Here is an 18,444-nt window from a genome sequence, read left to right as displayed (position 1 = left end):
GCCGACTTTTAATAAGGACACTTACCTGTCCGGGGCACCTGTGATTGCGCCCCCCGCCCTCCGAGGCTGATGTGCGCCCCTCGTATCGGGTGCCGGCGCCGCCATCCTCACTAAGGGAAACAGAGAGTGGAGGCTTGAGGCTTCACTGTCCTTTTCCTACTGCACGAGTCGCACGGCGCTTTGTGATTGGCCTCGTTGTGTTCTGGGACACACACATGTCCCAGAAGGCAACGGGGCCGCTCGCCGGAGAGGAGGAAGCTCCGCAGAATAGGAAGAGGCAAGTTAGGAAGACTGCCTAGCAACAGGGGTTTCTGGTAAGTTACAAAAAAAAATAAAATCGAATGTTTTATTTTTTTATTTTTTTAAGAATATTAATGCTATTTTTATTTTTAGGGTGGCCCTCCACTTTAAAAACAACATACAGTGCCTTGCGAAAGTATTCGGCCCCCTTGAACTTTCAACCTTTTGCCACATTTCAGGCTTCAAACATAAAGATATAAAATTTTTATTTTTTGTGAAGAATCACCAACAAGTGGGACACAATTGTGAAGTGGAACGAAATCTATTGGCTTTTTGAAACTTTTTTAACTAATAAAAAAATGAAAAGTGGGGCGTGCAAAATTATTCGGCCCCCTTGTGTTAATACTTTGTAGAGCCACCTTTTGCTGCGATTACAGCTGCAAGTCGCTTGGGGTATGTCTCTATCAGTTTTGCACATCGAGAGACTGAAATTCTTGCCCATTCTTCCTTGCAAAACAGCTCGAGCTCAGTGAGGTTGGATGGAGAGCGTTTGTGAACAGCAGTTTTCAGCTCTTTCCACAGATTCTCGATTGGATTCAGGTCTGGACTTTGACTTGGCCATTCTAACACCTGGATACGTTTATTTGTGAACCATTCCTTTGTAGATTTTGCTGTATGTTTGGGATTATTGTCTTGTTGGAAGATAAATCTCTGTCCCAGTTTCAGGTCTTTTGCAGACTCCAACAGGTTTTCATCCAGAATGGTCCTGTATTTGGCTGCATCCATCTTCCCCTCAATTTTAACCATCTTCCCTGTCCCTGCTGAAGAAAAGCAGGCCCAAACCATGATGCTGCCACCACCATGTTTGACAGTGGGGATGGTGTGTTGAGGGTGATGAGCTGTGTTGCTTTTACGCCAAACATATCGTTTTGCATTGTGGGCAAAAAGTTCGATTTTGGTTTCATCTGACCAGAGCACCTTCTTCCACATGTTTGGTGTGTCTCCCAGGTGGCTTGTGGCAAACTTTAGACGAGACTTTTTATGGATATCTTTGAGAAATGGCTTTCTTCTTGCCACTCTTCCATAAAGGCCAGATTTGTGCAGTGTACGACTGATTGTTGTCCTATGGACAGACTCTCCCATCTCAGCTGTAGTTCTCTGCAGTTCATCCAGAGTGATCATGGGCCTCTTGGCTGCATCTCTGATCAGTCTTCTCCTTGTCTGAGCTGAAAGTTTAGAGGGACGGCCAGGTCTTGGTAGATTTGCAGTGGTCTGATGCTCCTTCCATTTCAAAATGATCGCTTGCACAGTGCTCCTTGGGATGTTTAAAGCTTGGGAAATCTTTTTGTATCCAAATCCGGCTTTAAACTTCTCCACAACAGTATTACGGACCTGCCTGGTGTGTTCCTTGGTCTTCATGATGCTCTCTGCGCTTTCAACAGAACCCTGAGACTATCACAGAGCAGGTGCATTTATACAGAGACTTGATTACACACAGGGGGATTCTATTTATCACCATCAGTCATTTAGGACAACATTGGATCATTCAGAGATCCTCGCTGAACTTCTGGAGTGAGTTTGCTGCACTGAAAGTAAAGGGGCCGAATAATTTTGCACGCACCACTTTTCAGTTTTTTATTTGCTAAAAAAGTTTAAAATATCCAATAGATTTCGTTCCACTTCACAATTATGTCCCATAATGGTGATTCTTCACAAAAAATTAAAAATGTTATATCTTTATGTTTGAAGCCTGAAATGTGGCAAAAGGTTGAAAAGTTCAAGGGGGCCGAATACTTTCCCAAGGCACTGTATAATAATTATTTGTATATTACTTATGGTAATTAACCCCTTGCCACCAAGGCCAATTCTGACACTTCTCTCCAACAAAAATCATCTTTTTATTTATTTTTTTGCTAGAAAATTACTCAGAACCCCCAAACGTTATATATATATTTTTTTTAGCAGATACCCTAGGGAATTAAATGGTGGTTGTTGCAACTTTTTTATGTTACACGGTATTTGCATTGCAATTTTTCAAATGCCTTTTTTTGTGAAAAAAAACTTTCATAAATATAAAAAACAAAACAAAAACAAAAAAACGAAAGTTAGCCCGATTTTTTTGTATAATGTGAAAGATGATGTTACACCAAGTAAATAGATACCCAACATGTCACGCTTTAAAATTGCGCACACTCGTGGAACGGTGGCTAAATTGGGTATGTAAAAATCTCCATAGGTGACGCTTTAAAATTTTTTACAGGATACATTTTTAGAGTTACAGAGGAGGTCTAGTGCTAGAATTATTGTTCTCGCTCTAACGTACGGGGCGTATGTGACCTGTGTGTATCCGGCTCTGATACTAGCCATTGCCTCACCAGCCACTGACCTCACCGCATGTCCTTGCCTTCTACAGTGTGACCACCAATATAAAGGAAAGCTCCGATCATTGTAAGGGGTCAGAATTGTGCTGTCCCTCCTCTACATTGTAAAGCGCTGCGTAAACTGTTGGCGCTATATAAATCCTGAATAATAATAAATAATAATAATTTTTTAAACCAACCACCATTATAAAGGGTCACATCTACACTTCCACTTTCGGTGTTTATATTATTATTTAATATTATTTATTTAATTATTATTTCGAATTTATTGATTATTCAGTAAATATTTCAGGCACAAAGAGTTGAGGAACTGGGATTTTAAAGGTAAACCATATACAAAAAACAGACAACAATGTAAAAAAAAAAGCAATATATATCATTTATTAAACATAAACAAGATAAAAGTAAGGACCACATTTACAGTTAACATTCTGGGTATAACACACATCTCAACCCTAAGGCCCCATTTACACCTGATAGCGTGATTTTACTGTGATTTTGCGGCATTTTTACTGCGATTTGTGGCGTTTTTTACCGCGATTTGGCACGATTTTGTGCAGGGCAAAAGGCCCCCAATGTAAAAAGAAAAAAAAAAACGCCCAAATCTGTCCGATTTGAGCGACGAAAAAGGGTCCAGAACTTGTTTCAGCTTCAGGCGTTCGGCTTCAGGCGACATGGAGTGGAGACGTGAACCGTCTCCATTGAGAATAATCGATTTTTTTTCCCCTCCAGCGTTTTGTAGCTTCAAGCTACAAAACGCTCAGGTGTGAATGGGGCCTAACTGCCACGAGAACTGGGGTCACATACAGGTTTATTCTCTTGTCCTTCTATTTCAACATGTTTCGCCAGGTCAGCTTCATCAGGAAAAGGGCGAGAATATGCAATAGACATAAAATGACAAGATATGCAAAACCTTCGGTGTGTAAAAGGAAAAAGAAAGAGAAAAGCATAACAATTAATGAATAACAATTCAAATATTAAATACAATGAATGTACAAATATGGTCTACAGCCATACAATACAAAAGAAAAAAAAAAAGGAGAAGAAAGGGATGAGAAGGAAGGAAAGAAAAAAAAAAAAAGAGAAGAAAGGGAGGAAAAAGAGGGAAATGTACTATGAAATACTACTATGAGCTGTAGGTCTAAATGTTTTAGTGGAGATTCCCTGAGACCTAAAAAGTTTTTCAAGGATTCCTCCATGGTAAAAAAGCTGATAATGAATACTCTATACATCTAAACAGCTTTCATATTATATAAGGCTGAATACTTAGGTGGAAGGAAAGAAAATTGCTCAATTCTTCATCAACACAGTCTGTGTTGATAGAGGAATCCCTTCTCCTGGCGGGAATGGGGGAGCCTTCCCCACCAGCAGAACACAATGATCACTGCTGGGGGTTATAGCTTTGAGGCTAGGTTCACACCGTAGCGATGCGGGAACGCCGCAAATCCGCGGCGTTTTCCCGCATCGCATGCCTCCCGCCGGCAGTTCACACTGCCCTATGCGGACTGCTGGGAGTGTCAATTAAATCTTAATGACACCCCCAGATCAGTCCGCATATCGCAGTGCGATCTGCAAACTCGGACAGGAATCGGATCGCATGGTGTGAACACCCATGCGATCCGATTCTGCTGCGGACCAAAAAAAGGGTCCCGTGCGAGTTTGCGGCGGGTGCGATGCGAATTCAGCCATACTATCTGTATGGCTGAACTCGCATCGCACAGACAGATCGGATGTGATTTGCACTGCAGTGCGGTGCGAATCACATCCGGGTCTCCCACCCGCAGCGGTGTGAACCCAGCCTGATACCGCACCTCAGTCCAGGAAGCTGATAGTCTCTTCTCTCCCCAGTGTTCAGTCAGCAACATTGTAAATTTGACTGCAAACGGCAAGCTGAGAGGATACAGCAGGGGATGATCTGTGTCAGATATTTGTGAACACAGTCAATAACTGCACAGTCACCAGAATGTACATGATTTTGTCATCTTTGAACTCACATTGTGCAATGAAATCAGAGCCGTATTTTAGTATGGGAGAGGAGCCTGAACAGTTGTACAAGACTAACGGGAAGGCTGGAGTTCAGCTTCAAAGCTTCAGCTTCACCATGGGACAGCTCGACCTCTATAAATGACAGAACAACTCCTCTTATATTATGAAGCAGAGTAAAGGGGTCCTGTAGTCCTGTAGTCCTAACACACTTCCTGGCCTAGGTGACAACCCTGCCCTCCTATAGATACAGTACAGTGAGTGTTGTCACCCTAGAACGGGAAGTGTGTTAGTAAGCTTTCAAATAAAAAATCCAACCACCACATCTAAGGACTGGTGAGCTATACAGTATGTACTATTTAAATAATATACATTATATTGCCAAAAGTATTGGGACACGTGCCTTTACACACATGAACTTTGATGGCATCCCAGTCTAATGCAGGCCATACACGGTCGAATTTTGAACGAATTTTCTTTTCAAAATCAGAAAATTCGTTTTTTTTGTGATCCGATGATGCCACCATTGATTTTCGAAATTCGGCCGACCAAACCTTCAATTTCACCTCATGTTGCTACAGAAAAGAATTTTCTTGGCTGGGAATCTTCTTTTCTCTCCGTAAATTTTCTTTTATCTCCGTACATTTTCTTTACTTATTAACGTTTCTCGCACGATTCTCCCATCATTGATTAGAAAATTGTTTGTTTTTCAAAAAATTTCCAACATGTCCGATTTCCTCAAATTTTATTTCCGCACGAAAATCGGCTGTTTTCTTAGATACGATTTTCAAAAGAAAATTCTTTCGAAATTCGAACCCTGTATGGCCGGCATTAGTCCATAGGGTTCAATATTGAGTTGGCCCCACCTTTTGCAGCTATAACAGCTTCAACTATTCTGGGAAGGCCGTCCACAAGGTTTAGGAGTGTGTCTATGGGAATGTTTGACCCATTCTTCCAGAAGCGCATTTGTGAGGTCAAGTACTGGCCAAGAAGGAATGACTCGCAGTCACCGCACTAATTGATCCCAAAGGTGTTCTATCAGGTTGAGGTCAGGACTCTGTGCAGGCCAATCAATTTCCTCCACCCAAAACTCTCTCATCCATGTCTTTATTGACCTTGCTTTGTGCACTGGTGCGCAGTCATGTTGGAACAGGAAGGGGCCATCCCCAAACTGTTCCCACAAAATTGGAGCATGAAATTGTCCAAAATGTCTTGGTATGCTGACGACTTAAAGCGGAGGTCCACCCTAAAATGGACCTCCGCTCATCGGAATCCCCCCCCCCTCCGGCGCCACAATCGGCACCTTTCAGGGGGGAGGGGGGTGCAGTTACCTGGATAATCCAGGTAACTGTACCCACTTCCGGGATAGCTCTCTGCGGAAAGGGGCGTACGTTACGCCCCTTTCCGCAAGCGCCCGCCCCCTTCAGCAAGTGCCCCGCTGCCTGCTGGGAAACACACAGCTCCCAGAGGCAGCGGGGACCGTCCGGATTGCGCCGCGCGGCTCGCGCATGCGCAGTAGGGAACCGGGAAATGAAGCCGAAAGGCTCCATTTCCTGATTCCCATACCCAAGATGGCGGCGGCACGAGCGAGCGATCGGCTTCGGGTGCCGACATCGTGGGCGCGCTGGACAGGTAAGTGTCACTATTTAAAAGTCAGCAGCTGCAGTATTTGTAGCTGCTGGCTTTAAAAAAAAAAAAAAAAACGCGGAGTCCCGGTGGACTCCCGCTTTAAGAGTTCCCTTCATTGGAACTAAGGGGCCAAGCCCAACCCCTGAAAAACAACCCCACACCATAATCTCCACTCCACTAAATGATTTGGACCAGTGCACAAAGCAAGGTCCATAAAGACATGGATGAGCCAGTTTGGGGTGGTAGAACTTGACTGGCCTGCACAGAGTCCTGACCTCAACCCGATAGAACACCTTTGGGATGAATTAGACTGCAAACCAGACTTTCTCATCCAATGTCAGTGCCTGACCTCACAAATGCGCTTCTGGAAGAATGGTCAAACCTTCCCATAGACACATCTCCTAAACCTTGTGGACATCCTTCCCAGAAGAGTTGAAGCTGTTATAGCTGCAAAGGGTGGGCCAACTCAATAGTGAAGCCTACGGACTAAGACTGGGATGACATTAAAGTTTGCGTGCGTGTAAAGGCAGGCGTCCCAATACTTTTTACTTTTGGGGTAATATTTTATATATATATATATATATATATATATACAGAGAGAGAGAGAGAGAGAGAGAGAGATAGATAGATAGATAGATATATAGATAGATAGAGTTATAGTAATAATATAATATTTAATATATATTAATATATACATAAACATATACTGTATATTATATTCTTCTTCTTGGCTTTATTTACTCTTTATACAACTTTGTCATACAGTGTAATAATCTGGCGTGGTGAGCGTGTCTTCCCCCGGTACATAAATCAGACACATAATGGGCTAATGTTATGTGACAATTATTGCCCTTCCTTGTCCTCTTAAACAAATGACGCCGCTGTCTTCCACCGTGATAACTTGTTCATGTGAGGAGAACTGTTCGGATATTTTGCGTTAGGCATGCCTCTAATTCTATTACGGACCCATTTTAAATCTAGCCTCTAAAAATTGGCCAAACGATGGTCAATGTTGCACAAAAATGTGTCAGTTACTGGCCCCTTCCTTGTCTGAATTGATCCGTACCAATCAGCGCCTCCGTCCATTCCTAACTGAAACATAGTAAACTGTGTTTACTATGCTTCAGTTTGTGAATGAAGGGGATCTTTGTACAGAGATATTCTTATCCATCCATTCAGTAACGCTGAGGCTGTAGAGATGGAGATTGAGGGCTATGTCCTCAATCTCCTCTTTTTGTCTTAAAGGGGATGTAAAGGTTCGTTTTTTATTTTCTAAATAGGTTCCTTTAAGCTAGTGCATTGTTGGTTCACTTATCTTTTCCTTCGATTTCCCTTCTAAATTTTTTTTTTCTTTGTTTTCCTTGTCTGAATTTCTCACTTCCTGTTCCTCCTCAGTAAGCTGTTCAGTAAGCTGTTCTGGCTGACTAACCACCAGCTCGGATGATGGTGTGAAGTTCACTGAGGAGAAACAAGAAGTGAGATATTCAGACAAAGAAAAAAAACATTTAGAAGGAAAATCGAAGGAAAAGGTAAGTGAACCAACAATGCACTAGCTTAAAGGAACCTATGTAGAAAATAAAAAATGAACCTTTACAACCCCTTTAAAGGTTGAATATCAGAGGTCAGTTTAGACTTCTGATATCTCACCAAAGCGACCAACGGGCCTCTTAAAAAAACTGTAAAAAAGAATATTGTAAAAATAAAAAAAGTTAAAAATATAAAATAACAAAAATAAAAACAACTGACACCAGTAGTGGAACTACCAGGGTCACAAAGATCGTACTTGTGGCTGGGCTGTGGTGTTCCAACACTGGGCTTGGAAGAAAGGAACGGGGTCAGGGGTGCCCTTCATTGTTTCTTGGACTGGGGCCCTGAAGGTTCTAGTTACACCACTGGCTCAAGTGATGGCATTGTAGCAAGTCTTGAATCAAATCCCTAATGTGTGCAGTGAGTGTACAGAGGGCCCCCTCCTCCTTGGGGCCCCCTTACCGCAGTGCCCACCAGTATAATTTTGCAAATAAACTGGCACACTGCACACTCTCTCTTCTTTAGAGGGCAGGTGCAGTGCCGGCGTACACAATCTCCTTTGTCACGCAGCTGCGTGACAAAGACGATGTCATTTTTTTGACGAAACGTGCGTCGGGAGGAGTTTGGCATGCTGACGTCACCGCGTATTGAGTCGTAGTGGACAGTCGTCCACACTAGCCGGCCGGCTAACTGATGCGTGTTTGTCTTTGGAAAATTGTGTGTTACTTTTTCATTCTTTAAAAAAAAAAAAAACAGTAAAGCTAGCCCAATTTTTTTGCATAATTTGAAAGATGAATCACGCTTCAAAATTGCACGCGCTCGTGGAATGGCGCCAAACTTTGGTATTTCAAAATCCCCATAGGTGACGCTTTACATTTTTTAAAATGTTTTGCGTTACAGAGGAGGTCTAGGACTAGAATTATTGCTCTCGCTCTAATGTTCGCGGCGATACCTGACATGTGTGGTTTGCACACCGTTTTCATAAGTGGGCGGGACTTACCTATGCGTTCGCTTCTGCGTATGAGCTCACAGGGACAGGGCGCTTAAAACATGTATCAAACTAAAAAAATAAAAGTAAAATTAGCAATAAAAAAAAAAATGTTTTAAGCGCCTTGTCCCTGTGAGCTCGTACGCAGAAGCGAACGCATACATAAGTCCCGCCCACTTATGATAACGGTGTGCAAACCACACATGTAAGGTATCGCCGCGAACATTAGAGCGAGAGCAATAATTCAATAAGACCCCATATCTCACCTCTAGGCTGGGAAGCCTGAAATAAAAAAACGATCACGGATTCCCAGCCAAGGCGGCGGCGTTATTTGAATGCAGAGGCCAGGCGTGACGTCATAACATCGCGTCTGGCCTCCGAACGATCATAGAGACTCCGGCGACCACCTGGTCCGCCGGAAATCTCTATGATCATTATCCGGGGGCCGGCGGATCCTGTGTCCGACTCACCGATGGAAGCGGTGAGTCGGTAGAAGCACCGGAGGGCGGAGGGAGGGGGGGTGTCCCCTCCCGCCGCCCTCCGGTGCTTCTACCGACTCACCGGAACAGTCGCTATGATCGTTCTTATGGTACAGGGAATCGCCGGCTGAAAATGCAGATATCTGAATGATGTCTGTAACCTCTTTCAAATATAACCCCGGAAAGTCGAGGCTGTCCCAGGACGTCCACCCGGCGCGAAGTGGTTATAATCACTATTTTTGCACGTATTCACTTTTATATGTTATACTTAAAATTATATTTTGTCACTACAATTAATTTTATATGGTGTGATCAATTATTAATTAATTTTGTCACTACAATTATTTTTTTTTATAATGGGATCAATTATTAATTCATTAATTAGCACTTTATATTTTTTTTATTTATTTTTTAGCGCTGCTACACTTGTTTTTCGTGTTTTCATTGTAACAAGTCCCAAATCGAATCCCCAATGTGTGCAGTGAGTGTACAGTGGGCCCCCTCCACCTTGGGGCCCATGTGCACTGCACACACTGCACATATTAGGCACACGCCAGAGCAGCAACTGGCCTTCACTGTTCTGACTGAGAAAGGGAACGTTGTCATCCAATAATAGGAAGTGCCTGCACAAGGACCTTCATGGAAGGACCATCCAGGTATCATTTTGTTAAAAGCCGATGCAGATTTGAAACGATTTAAATGACCCGATCTGAAATTATATTAACCTGTTAATTACATATATTAAACGAGTGTTACTATGAACAGTACAGTTTGCTATAAAATCGGAATTCCAGCCAAATGTAAAAAAAATAAAAAATAAATAAAATAAATACAAATGTTAATTCAATTATTTATTTGTTAAAGGATGTTTTTTATAAAGCTAATAAAAGTACATCAAATATGACTTTATATTGGCTTCCTACGGGCCAAAGTCCCATGTTACATATAATTTAACAAACTTTTAATGAGGTCACTGGTGACAACAACGTAAGAAAGGACACTCACTTTCATAGATGCCAACTGTCCCAAATTTGCCGGGACAGTTCTGCATTTCTGCAGGCCTGAGGATGCTGTATCCCAGGATCTTGGCCTCCCCTTATTTGAGTTACTGAACATACACAGAATGGGGGAATGTGTAAATGGGGGGGGGGGCTTTCTATTGGGGGGGACTGCGTGATTGGAGGGCTCTGTAATGGAGACTCTTGTGTGACGGGGGACTCTGTAGTGGTGAAGGGGCTCTGATGTGATAGGGAGGTTCTGATGTGAAGGGGGACTCTGGTGTGATAAGGGGATTCATATATAAGAGGCCTCAGGTGAGAAAGGTGGACTCTAGTGGGATGAGGGAACCTCTGATGTGAAGGGGTATTCTAATGTGGGGGGGGCTCTAATGTAATAGGGAGCCTCTGATGTGATGGGGTACCTCTGAGGTGATGAGGGTACCCATGTATAGGGGGCATCTGAAATAAAGCAATATAAAGGGAACTCTGATGTGATGGAGTCTCTCATGTATTAGGGGGCATCTGATGTCGTGAAGGAACCTCTGATGTGGGGGGACCTCTGATGTAATGGGGAGCCTCCAATGTCTTGGGGCGCTCTCATGTGGGGGGGGGGGGGGGCTCTGATGTAGTGGGGAGCCTCTGATGTGATGGGGTACCTCTGAGATGATGAGAGGACCATTGTATAGGGGCATCTGATATATATGAGCAACTCTGATGTGATGGGGTCTCTCATGTATTAGTGGGCCTCTGATGTGATGAAGGAAACTCTTATGTGAAGGGGCGCTCTCATGTGGAGGGACCTCTGATGTGATGAAGGAAACTCTTATGTGAAGGGGCGCTCTCATGTGGAGGGACCTCTGATGTGATGAAGGAAACTCTTATGTGAAGGGGCGCTCTCATGTGGAGGGACCTCTGATGTAATGGGGAACCTCTGATGTGAAGGGGTGCTCTCATGTGGAGGGACCTCTGATGTAATGGGGAACCTCTGATGTGAAGGGGCGCTCTCATGTGGAGGGACCTCTGATGTAAAGGGGGCCTCTGATGTGAAGTTAATTTCATCAAGGGGGTTGTGTGCATTGTCCCAGACTTAGATTTCCCTTTGATCAGTAACATTTATGCATTTAACTTCAGACTTCGCATACTTTTAAAGGGTTCCGTGGCTGAAAAAAGTTTGAGAAATGCTGGTTTAGACCACTGAAACACATTGGCTGTTTTTTGTTTTTTTTCAATTATTTGAGCATGATTGAAGCTTCCTTGGACATATCTGTGGTTCAGAGTTCCTCATGCTATCGTTAATTTTATTTTTACTTTGATTCAGGGTACCCCAGTTGGGTAATCCTGTCTGTCAAGAGCAGCCACACCAGGACCATTGACCATTGGAAATTGGCTTACCATTTTGCACATTTATCTGTGATACATGCAGTTCTCCTATATCTATCCTGGGCAAAAAAACTCAAAAACTATCTGGGGTTTTAACCATCCTCTACTCCAGCGGTCTCCAAACTGCGGCCCATAAGCGGGATGTTTGCTTGCCTATATCCTGCCCTTGGGGCACCATTCCATTCACTGGCATCAATGATGGGGCAACATTCCATCCACTAACATAAATGATGGGGCAACATTCTATCCACTAACACCAATGACGGGGCAACATTCTATCCACTGACACCAATGATGGGGCAACATTCCATCCACTAACACCAATGATGAGGCAACAGTCCATCCACTATCACCAATGATGGAAAACCATTCCTCCCACTGATATACATTTTAAAGCATTATTTCTTTCAATCACAATAACGTTGGGGCACCAACTGTCACCAACCACTGATACCAATGATGGTACACTATTTCTCCCATCCCATTATCTGTGACCCATGCAATTCTCCTATACCATTCCTGTGCAAAAAAACTCAAAAACTCATCTGGGGTTTTAACCATCCTCTACTCCAGTGGTCTCCAAACTGCAGCCCATGGGCTGGATGTTTGCTTGCCTATATCCTGCCCTTGGGGCACCATTCCATCCATTGACACCAATGATGGGGCAACATTCCATCCACTGACACCAATGATGGGGCAACATTCCATCCACTGACACCAATGATGGGGCAACATTCCATCCACTGACACCAATGATGGGTCAACATTCCATCCACTGACACCAATGATGGGGCAACATTCCATCCTATGACACCAATGATGGGGCAACATTCCATCCACTGACACCAATGATGGGGCAACATTCCATCCACTGACACCAATGATGGGGCAACATTCCATCCACTGACACCAATGATGGGGCAACATTCTATCCACTGACACCAATGATAGGGCAACATTCCATCCACTGACACCAATGATGGTGCAACATTCCATCCATTGACACCAATGATGGAGCAACGTTCCATCCATTGACACCAATGAAGGGGCAACATTCCATCCAATCACACCAATGATGGGGCAACATTCCATCCACTGACACCAATAATTTGGCAACATTACATCCACTGACACCAATGATGGGGCAACATTCCATCCACTATCACCAATGATGGAGAACCATTCCTCCCACTGATATAAATTTTAAAGCACTATTTATTTCATTCACATTTCATTCACAATAACGTTGGGGCACCAACTAACACCAACCACTGATAACAATGATGGTACACTATTTCTCCCATTCCATTATCTGTGACCCATGCAATTCTGCTATACCTATCCTGGGCAAAAAAACTCAAAAACTCATCTGGGGTTTTAACCATCCTCTACTCCAGTGGTTTTCAAACTGCGGCCCATGGGCTGGATGTTTGCTTGCCTATATCCTGCCCTTGGGGCACCATTCCATCCAATGACACCAATGATGGGGCAACATTCCATCTACTGACACCAATGATGGGGCAACATTCCATCCACTGACACCAATGATGGGGCAACATTCCATCCACTGACACTAATGATGGTGCAACATTCCATCCACTGACACCAATGATGGGACAACATTCCATCCACTGACACCAATGATGGGTCAACATTCCATCCACTGACACCAATGGTGGGGCAACATTCCATCCACTGACACCAATGATGGGGCAACATTCCATCCACTGACACCAATGGTGGGGCAACATTCCATCCACTGACACCAATAATGGGGCAACATTCCATCCACTGACACCAATGGTGGGGCAACATTCCATCCACTGACACCAATGATGGGGCAACATTCCATCCACTGACACCAATGATGGGGCAACATTCCATCTACTATCACCAATGATGGAGAACCATTCCTCCCACTGATATAAATTTTAAAGCACTATTTCTTTCATTCACATTATTTCTTTCATTCACAATAACGTTGGGGCACCAACTGACACCAACCACTGATACCAATGATGGTACACTAGTTCTCCCTTTAAAACCATGGATGGGACATTGTTACTTCCAGGGACACCGGGGCCTTTTCTACCCTCACTGACCATTGCTTGACCCCCCCTAAAGCCTGAAGGACAATAAACTGGCCCTTTGTTAAGAAAGTTTGGAGACCCCTGCTCTACTCTATCCAAAGCCATAAAATATTCTACCTTTATCCAGTTGGTAAACGTTTGCCTGTCCAATAGCTTTTGTACTTGAGATGAGTTCCCTTGAAAAGAATAAGATGTAGCAGTATTTCCAAAGTCATTCTATCGTCAGGTCCTTCTTCCTAAAACAAATTTACCGGGGAGGCGATGAAAGGCGCCGGTATACATTAACATGTTGGGAGGTCTGCTATTTTTTGTGAAGAGTTCTAACAGCCTGACAGATTGTTTGCACAGACGTGAAGATAGTTGTCAAAAACTCTTATCTATGAAAAATGTAATCCTGTGCAGCTAAAGGGGGGCCTGACCCTTACAAATACGAATCCTCTGATTCAGGCCCACTTTCATGGTGGTCAGTCAACATGCTACGATGACAAATGACTTTCATGTGGAACAGACAGCGTGCCATGACAGTGGAAATAACTAAGGACAGCAGTGTCACCGTGTGAGTCAGTTGCTTCAAAATAATGGAGCGTTGCGGCTCTCGGCTTTGTATGTAGGCGAGATGGAAAGTGGTGTCTGGAGATGGTGACAGTCTATGATGCCGTGTGACATAAATGAACTACAGCCAGGGAAAAAATGAAATCAGTAACCATGGCCTGGATGTGGAAGTGCATAGAGTATTGCACAACCGGCCTTGAGACACTCTCATTGAGGTGGGTATGCCATTTTAAGCAATGAGAGTGAATGGACCTATAAAACAAAGTTGAAATCCAAAATATTCTATCTATAAAATGTGTGATTACAAAAAATAAGACAACGAAAATCGTACCTCAAAGGTAAGGTCTGTGACAACGTTCATATAGAAAAGGTGAGATGGTGGCTATAGCAGACCCCACATCAGATCCTCTTGATTCCGCTAAAATCAGCTACTTATAGGATTCAATTGTTTCACCCCACACATTGCACAGGAGAGGCTTACCAGAATGTTTTGACCCTCAAAGACCCTCAGCGCCAAGTGGCAGGTGTCGCCAGAATCAAAGATGGCCACCATCCGGCGCACACCCTGGCCCTTCCCTAAGCGTTTTGTCATACGTGACATCACCAGGGTTTCAGGGCGCACACCAGTTACCAGCATTTTTTATTTTTAGGCACTGGAGGACGCTTATTAAATTAATTAAATGAGGGGCAACCAGTCAGTTATAAAGCCCCTTTAAGATATAGTAGATTGACTTTTTGGGACTTTCAGATCCTTTATGGGAACTGTGCTTAATGTACATAATGTGCACTTGTTCAAGTTGCGCCCCCCCACCCCAAAGCACCTTGCCCTCATGTTGATGGGGACATGGGCCATTTCCTGATAATTAACTGGTGGTTGTTGGGGTCTGCAGGTGGGGGGCTTATTGGAATATGTGAACCCCCTTTAACAAGGGGGCCCCCAGATCCCGGGGCTCCCCCCTATGTGAATGGGTATCGGACACATTGTACCCCTACCCATTCACCAAAAAAAAGTAGTGTAGTGTGACAATAGACAGCTTTTGACAAGTCCTTTATTAAAAACGTCTTCTTCCTCGCTTCTTCCTCCGGTCGTGTCCTTCTCCGGCTTCTTCTTCCAGTCTTCTTCTTTCTCCTGTCTTCTTTGTCTGGTGTTCTTCTTCCTCCATCGCCACTCCCACGAATGGCCCTACTCTGATGATGCATCCCGCTGATCTGTCCATGCCGATGTCAAGCATTTCTATGATAAATATGGGGCGTGGCCACTGGATGACGTCATCCGGAGGCCCCATCCCTTGTGGCGTCACCGCTTAGGGCAGTGATGTCGAATCTTGGCACCCCAGATGTTTTGGAACTACACTTCCCAGGATGCTCATGCACTCTGCAGTGTAGAAGAGCATCATGGGAAATGTAGTTCCAAAACATCTGGGGTGCCCAAGGTTCGCCATCACTGGCTTAGGGCATGATGGGTCCATGACGTCACGAGGGTGCAGGATACAGGATGAGTTGATTCTAATACAGAGGATTCCAGTGCATGAGAGATAAGTAGTGGTGTAGCAGTAGAATTCAATGTTGGGACTTAAGCTTTAGGACTTTTTGGTGCAGAATTAGTTGATCTTGGATTTCGATATACAGTATGACAGGTACGTATTAGTATAACATTAGAGTTCGGTGTGGGTACTTGCGCTTCAGTATGTTTTGATCCAAAATAAGTTGATCTAGGCATAGAGGATTTGGATTATTGAGAGATATACAGTAGATGCCTCCAGCATCTTTTGTGTGCTCGATGCATTGATCTTGGCAAATAAGTAGAGTAGCAGTAGAGTATGGTGTGGGGACTTTGGCTCTACTATCTTAAGGTGCAGGATGAGTTGATATTGGTGTAAAACAGGGTTACTCAACTAGGGTTCCTCCAGAGGTTGCTAGGGGTTCCTTGAGCAATGAGCAATTTCTGCTTCTTAGGTAAGATCCCACTGACATCATTGATCTTTTTAGCTATCTGTAAGGGAGTCATTCTTCCCAATGGCCACAAGTGTAAGGAGCATTCTTCCCACTGACCATCACATTAATATAATACATTTTAAATATAGTCATTTTGAGAAGGGATTCCCTGAGACCATTAAGTTATTTCAATGGTTTCTCTGGGTTGAAAAGGTTGAGAAAGGCTGGCGTAGAGGATTCCAAAGCTTGAGAGGTAAGTATTAGTCTTAAGGTCACAAGGGGGGCAAGTGTAATAAAGGTGACACCACATTCTCTGTGAGCTCCGTTCACATTGACTGCGGCTTTGTCGCACCTGAAATTGGCAAAAGTAGTGCAGGAACTACTCTTTCATATCGGTGGGCTCCACAAAGTTGGCATCTCACTGATTTGAACAATGTGATTGCCGGCAATAGGTTACTCTAATGTAAACAGGGGCTGTGGGTTAAAGAATACAGTGGTGTCACCTGCTGACTGAACAATGAGGGAACAGCAACACACTAATAATGGAGGGATAACCTCTACTGGAACTCGTCAGATATTTGGATCGACATGGAGGTTCCTCTGTTTTCCCCACCACTGCTCTTATAATCCAGCTGATTGATAGTTTATCTGGGACCGTATGCAACCCCTGATTAACAGATTGGGATTGGAGGCCTGAGAGTACTGACCCAAAGGTGGCCACGTTGAATTGATTGATATTTTTCTTTGCATCCTACGCATGATCTAGGCTATGACAGTATATATGGGGTCCTAACACCATTGGAATTGCCTTGGGTATGTGGGGATCCTATGCCTCTGTGTCCACCCAGAAGATGTAGTAAGCGTATAGACATCCCGCCATTTTGTATAGCTTGATACCCCATCTGTTATGGTCCTGAGGAAGCTATGCATTATGCAAAAGGTGTTGACCGTTGGATTGGACCAATACACCTTAACCTACATTGTATAAGTTACTATAAAGAGAGCCTTGAAAGAGTATTCATACCCCTTGAAATTTTCCACATTTTGTGGACAGATTCCCCCACTTGAGCTGTCGATCTCTGCAGCTCCCCCAGAGTTACCATGGACCTCTTGGTTTCTTCTCGAATTAATTGCTCTCCTTGCCCGGCCTGTCAATTAAAGTGGACGACCATGTTTTGGTAAGTTTGCAGTTGTGCCATACTCTTTCCATTTTTGGACGATGGATTGAACAGTGCTCCATGAGATGTTCAAAGCCTGGGATAATTTTTTTAGAACCCAACCCAGCTTTAAACTTCACAACTTTATCCCTGACCTGTCTGTGTGTTTCTTGGCCTTCATGATGCTGTGTTCGGACGCCGAACACAGTGCACTATGGGAAGCGCCACGTCTATGCAATCATGAGATTGCAGATGAGGTGCTTCATTTGCGGGCTTTTGTCCCACATTGTGGCCCATTCCATCGTGCCGAACAGCTTCCGCCCGGTGCCTGTAGTATGTATTACTATGGCCGGGTGGTTTGATTGACATCCGAGTTAAATGTCACTTCCGGTTTTCTCTCTCCCATTGCGCCTGAGCAGAGGAAGTATGAGGAGCGGACTCCTCCACCACCGTTGCTGCCCACTGAAGGAGACACAGCAGGAGGAGAGGACGCCATAGCAAGGTAAGTGCCTGTCCGGACCTCCCATGGAGAACGGGGGGGGGGGGAGGAGGGGGGTTTGATAGGACGGTGAAGCTACATTTGATGGGACAGTGAGGCTGCTTTTTATGAGACACAGGCTGCATTTGATGGGACAGTGTCAGGGCTGGCTTAGCCCTTCCTCCTCTGGGCTGGCCGCTCAGCTGTCGGCTAATTGCCAGCTCTCTTCTCTTTCCACAGTTACCAGCTGTTCCAGATGATGCTTGTCTGACCTGCTTATTTAAAGCCTTCCAGCTCACTCTTTCCTTTGCCTTTGCGTTGTTCTTATCACTAGGAACCATCTCCTGCTGTTGTTTCAAGACTGGCTTGCTAACATCCCTCCTGGCTTCCATCCTGCTTGCAGTTGCTCTCCTTGGATCCCTGACGCCTGGACTGGCTGATTACCCGATCTGGTTCATGAACTTTGGACTGGCTGACTACCCGATCTGGCTACTGGACTCTGGCTTGCTTGACTATGCTTTTTCCTATTTACCTTTTTATTTGTATTAATAAACAAGTGTGATTTGATTGTACTTCTGTCTCTGTCTGTTTCATGGTTCCTGACAGGGACACAGTGAGGCTACATTT

The sequence above is a fragment of the Lithobates pipiens genome, unplaced genomic scaffold (genome assembly GCF_037356315.1).
Source record: "Lithobates pipiens isolate NorthernLeopardFrog02 unplaced genomic scaffold, aLitPip1_a1.2 Scaffold_27, whole genome shotgun sequence".
Lineage (NCBI taxonomy): Eukaryota > Metazoa > Chordata > Amphibia > Anura > Ranidae > Lithobates > Lithobates pipiens.
The sequence above is the reverse complement of the archived record's forward strand: the minus strand, read 5'-3'. Positions refer to the sequence as shown.